General features: G+C 40.2%; 1 long non-coding RNA gene across 1 annotated transcript; it reads left to right on the top strand.

The window, feature by feature from the left end:
* The first annotated feature begins 4,529 nt into the window (after positions 1 to 4,529).
* LOC143857790 (uncharacterized) lies at positions 4,530 to 5,061 on the top strand. Its single transcript, XR_013238766.1, has 2 exons — positions 4,530 to 4,647; positions 4,820 to 5,061. It is a non-coding gene; the product is annotated as an uncharacterized LOC143857790 (long non-coding RNA).
* The last annotated feature ends 925 nt before the right edge of the window (positions 5,062 to 5,986 follow it).

Below are 5,986 nucleotides of genomic sequence, written 5' to 3' on the forward strand. Positions count from 1 at the left end.
GATATCCTTAAAGAGAGCTTTTTATTATTGGTTATATGTTGTATATTTTCTGAAAGTAAAAGGAGGAGGGCTTATGGTTTGATTTGTTGTTTTCAGGTTGTCTTCTAGTGTGCGGAAGGGATGGGTGCTGCTTGTGCAGGGCCTCAACATGCATATTCTGCTGTCCTCCTGTCGAAGAACCCCAGAATCCCTAAGTATTTGGGACATTGTTTCTCTCCATTAGCCTGTATTCCTTGCTTAGCCATGGAAATTGGATTATGATATATAATAAAATGGAATACTGAATGATCCATTCTCCCCATATTTTCTCTTTTCTTCTTTGTTTTGTCCAGCCACTTCAGCTTATCTCATCACTCCTACCTTGATAATTCTTTTGTCCCTTACTCTCCCTACTCATCTCTCAGCACATGGGAAACAAATATTCCATGAAAAAAGGACTCAATGGCTGTCGAAGATGGTCTTAACCATGAAATATTATTCCATGGAATATTCATGTACCCTGAGAAATGAGAAGAGGAGGAGAAGAGAAAGGATGAGGCACTAGACAGGGTAGGACTAGAAAGGGAAAGAGAAAACCATAAGAATAGTGAAAACAAATATAACACAAGTGCCTTCAAACAAGAATGCCACAAATAAAGAGGTGGAAACCGATGGAAAAGTTGTGTAAGATTCAAGTCTATGCATAGAACCATGTGTTTTCATTAATTTTGTTAGATCCATGTTGTTTGCATTAATTTTGTTAGAAATCCATCTATTTCATTAAATTTGTTAGATCCATGTTTTTTTTTGGGCGCTGATACCCACCCACCCCACCCCGCCCCCCCCACCTTGATGCTGGCTAACGTATTCCCACCCGCCTTGACGCTGGCTAACGTATTCCCACCATTTGACCTCTCTCTCTCTCTCTCTCTCTCTCCACACACACACAACAGGAACAGTTGGTGGGCCCAACAGAAACCATTGGTGGAATGGCGGGCCCATCTTTGACCACCCATACCACACCATAGGATAATCCAAACGGTCCATTTGATGGGCCATAAACGTAAATAGGTTGCGTCCCAAAATATTTTTCCATAGGAGGATCCTAGCCCTCCGATCTAAATAGAAACTACATCTTATGCAACCTCTATAGATTGTAGGGTTGTGATCATCCTACTGAAATGATTTTTGGGGCACAACCTATTTACATTGTGGCCCATCAAATGGACGACTCGGATCATCCTATGGTCTGGACGGTACACTTCATTTTCAAAAAATATGGGTGGGGCCTAAATTGGTACGAACCACACCATAGGATGATCCAAACCATGGACGGCTTGGATCATCCTATGTTGTGGACAGTATGCTTCAATTTGAAAAATATCGGTGGGGCCTACGATTGGGCCTTAATGTTAGTGTACGACCAACTCCATAGGATTATCCAAACCATGGACGGCTTGGATCATCCTATGTTGTGGACGGGCCTTAATGTTACTGTACGACCACAGGATGATCCAAACCATTCATTTGATGGGCCAACCCTTTTGGTGGCACAACCCATTTACGTTATGGCCAATCAAATGGACGGCTCGGATCATCCTATGATCTGGACAGTACACTTCATTTTCAAAAATATGGGTGGGGCCTAAATTGGGCCTTAATGTTACTGTACAAACCACACCATAGGAGGATCCAAACCATGGACGGCTTGGATCATCCTATGTTGTGGATGGTACGGTCCAATTTGAAAAAAATCGGTGAGTGGGGCCTACAAATGTGCCTTAATGTTACTGTACTACCAACTCCATAGGATTATCGGCTTGGATCGTCCTATGTTGTGGACGGGCCTTAATGTTACTTTACGACCAACTCCATAGAATGATCCAAACCATTCATTTGATGGGCCACAATGTAAATAGGTTGTGCCCCAAAATCCATTTCCATAGGATGATCACAACCCTACAATCTATAGAGGTTCCATAAGATGTAGTTTCTATTTAGATTGGAGGGCTAGGATCAGCCTACGGAAATGATATTTTGGGACGCAACCCATTTACGTTTATGACCCATCAAATGGACGGTTTGGATTATCCTACGGTGGGCCTACGTTGTTTAAAGATGGGCCCACCATTCCACCAACGGTTTCTGTTGGGCCCACCAACGGTTCCTGTTGTGTGTGTGTGGAGAGAGAGAGAGAGAGAGAGACCGGTCAAATGGTGGGAAAGTGACATATCCATCTCATTTGTCGATCGCCTGCGATGTTCAAGATTCCGGTTGAATACCCGCATTAGATCCAATATTTCCGCTACAATCTCTTGCAATCTCCAAGGACTCTTTGAAGATTCTGAGGCCCAGGCCACTACATTTGAGAAATCGCCTTCCACTATAAGAGGACGTTGATCATGTTCAAACGTCCACCTTAGACCAAAAAGTAATGCTCTCACCTCAACCTTGTTAGCGTCACATATTCCACAGGGTCCTGAATACGTCATAACAATTGATCCAGAGGAATTTCTAATTACTCCTTCGACCCCTGCCCTTCCAGGATTGCCCAAAGTACTGCCGTCAAAGTTCAATTTCAACCACCGGCGGACTCATCCATTTGGGTTTAGGTTTGGAGCGGATAGTTTTGTCCCATATTACTGACCACTAGCTCCTTATGAGGTCACCCACCCCATAAGGAGTTTGTTTCTTCACCCTTGTCCAAGAAATCATTTCAATCTTGATATCCGAAGCAATACGAGCTGCAATTCTACTTTTCTCCTGAAAGATGCGTCTATTACGTTCTTTCCAGATATTAAATACTATGGCGTATGGAGTCGTTGCCCAGAGGTATCTACCCATCTCTCCAAAAGGCCATGCGCACCATCCAGATAAGAGAGAGCTGATAGATTGAGGACACACCCAGGAGATCCCAAAACTCCAATTGCTTTTATCCATAAATGATAAGTAAAAGGGCAATGCAACATTAAATGATCCAGAGTTTGTTCATTTTGATGACATATAGCACACATACTTGCCATACTGAAATGTCTTTTCTTTAGGCGATCACATGTATTAATCCTCCGGTGTATCAATGTCCATCCAAAAGCCACTACCCTCGGGGGTGCCAGTGAGTTCCAAATGCGCCTCATCGGAGAAATCTGACCATCATGTAACAGAGTGAAAAAGGATTTGGCAGAAAAGTCCCCATTAGATGCTGGAATCCAGATTCTTTTATCATCCTTATGTTGCGAGCAATATGTAGGTTCTAAGAGTAGGAGTAGTCTCTGAAACTCTTGAATTTCATCATCCTTTAGGTTTCGACACAAAAGAATGTCCCAGAATCCTCTTCCTCCCTGACCCTCTCTCACCAGGTAGTCCGCAACTGATGCTTCAGGGTTCGACGCAATTCTGAAAAGTCCGGGGAATTCCAAGCATAGTTTGGCTTCTCCGCACCAGAGATCCCACCAAAATCTCACTTTGGTGCCCTTTCCCACATTGTATCGGATTGATCGATCGAAATCCTCTTTAACAGAGCAAATGGATTTCCATGCACCTGAACCCTTTCCTCCCGTTAGCTTTTTGAAGCTCCAATCCCCCCATTCCAATACCCAGGCCCCCATTAGGCTTTAACTTCGTGACTTTATCCCAGCAAATTAGATGCCTTACCTTCTTTAGTGTCCCGTCTCCGTTCCACAAGAAATTTCGTTGCAATCTCTCAATTGTCAAGGCCACCTTGAGGATTTTGTACAAAGATATAAAGTACACAGGTAGGTTAGATAGTGCTGCTTTGATTAGTGTGATTCTTCCCCCAAAAGAGATATATTTCTTCTTTCAGGTAGCTAACTTTCTTTCAGTTTTTTTGCTACTGGGGTAATTAACAGTGTAGGCAAGGCTCTATGCCCTCAACTTGTTACTATTTTTTCATATTAATAAAATTTTAAGGTGCATCCCCAGTTTCCTAGATAAATTCCAGGTTAAGAAATTCAGAATATCAGCTTGTCGATTTTATACCTAAGAACAGTCATGACCCTGTTATGTGTCATTCGTATGGTTGAGAAGAAACTCCTCACGGTCTCTTGATGACCTAGATATGAAGGATTAATCTCTATATAATCTGAATATATACACTCCATAAAACTCTAGGTATTTTTCCATACCAAGAGAAACTGAAAAGGCAAAACAATAACAATATATCCACTAAGGTAGGAAACAGTCCCAATATGAATAGAAATTAAAGGAAGGATTTAAGATGCCATATATGGAGTCACGTGGGTTTATATATTTGAGTAAAATTCTTAATGGAATTTGTCAACACACTTACTCTATATTAACAACCTGAATGCAAAGATGATAAAACATGCCATGTATATCATAATCCATGGGGATTTTGCAATCTTATATATAGAGGCATACAGAGAGAAACAGCAAGGCACCCAGTCCATATTAAACACAAGAATACAAAAATGATAAAACCTACCATATATTCCATAATTATAGTGGACGAATCTTTTTCATAAGCTTATATATAGAGCCACAGAGAGACACAAAAAGACACAAGCTTAAGAGAAATGGGGTCTTTGAAATTCTTCATTGTGGCACTCCTTGTTGCAGCCATGGCAACTAAAGAGGTTGCTGAAGCAACTAATCGCTTTCCATTCATGGCCGAAGTTACTCCCAATGATGGTAAACATCCTAAACTAATTTTGTTTTCCATTGTCATATTGAGCTTAACACAAGAAAATTATAGCCTTAAGGAGAGCTTTTTAGTATTGATTTTTGGTAGTACATAATATTAATATGTATATTTTGTTAAAGTATAAGGAGGAGGGCTTATGGTTGGATTTGTTGGTTTCAGCTTGTGATCAGGGATGCCCGTTTGGTTGCTGCAGTTGCTGGTTCACAAGGTGCTTAACGTGCTGTCTATCTCCTGAAAAAACTAAGAATCCTTAAGTATTTAGGACTTGTAAATAGAGGTTGTGGACAAGAAGAGACATTGTTTCTGTCCATTAGCCTTTTCTTGTTTGCCATGGAAATGGGATTATAATCAATAAAATGGAATAAGGAATGACCCGTTCTCCTTATGTTTGCTCTTTTTTAGTGGTTTCTTCTCTGTTTTGTTGTGTGTTTTCTTTTTCTTTTTCATTTGTATCACAGAGAGAGATTCTAGTATGTTATGCTGCCAAAAATGGCCGGATGTTATTTGAAAATTAACTTATCTTTTAAGGATATTTTGGTCATTTGACTAGAAGCCAAAATTGGGTTGCTTTCTTGATTTTTCATTCAGGTGTCACAATTAGCTGTTGCGGTTTGCTTTATGAAGGGGAACAATGAAAAGTGGCAGAAAACGGAAAATTTGTAAACATGTGTTTTTTTTTCTTAATTTTGTCATTTCCAGAGAAAGTTCAAAAACAATAGAAGGTGTTACGAACCCAGATCGGTTCGTAACGGATTCGATCTTCTCAGAGGAAAGATCAGCCTCCTGACCTACTTCGAGGGAAGGGTCGTCCTCCTTTCTGTTCAAAACACACTTTCTCAAACAATTTTCTTCATTAATTTAATAAAGATGCATACACTTATTTACAGGAAAAAACCCTAAGCTAGATAACCCTTATTTCTAAAAGTCCTACCTCTACTAAATAACTAAAATGCAAATCTGAAAATAACAAAATATCTAAACAAACTTATTTCAGCCACGTGGGCACCTAACAGAAGGCCCTTGTTTTCTTTTATATTAACAATCACCGCCATTCTCCTTTTAAATATTAAAACAACTAAGAAATTTACAAAAAGTTACCACTCATCTCTAAAAACCGGATTTTTGCCTTTCCAAATGCATTTTCTTCCTCAAACACCAACCACAATTCTCCACCCTAAATCCTTGCCTATATAACCTAATCTCTTCCAAAACCTCAAATCCAACTCTAAATCCATCTTCCATACAAGAAATTTCAATCAAGTCCCATGTTTAAATACCAAAATCCCCATGATTGATTCGCCACGATATCTCCTTTTCTTCCCTTCC

Source organism: Tasmannia lanceolata, unplaced genomic scaffold, assembly GCF_043159265.1.
Source record: "Tasmannia lanceolata isolate RefF3 unplaced genomic scaffold, GAP_Taslan_0.1 ptg000025l, whole genome shotgun sequence".
Taxonomy (NCBI): Eukaryota; Viridiplantae; Streptophyta; class Magnoliopsida; order Canellales; family Winteraceae; genus Tasmannia; species Tasmannia lanceolata.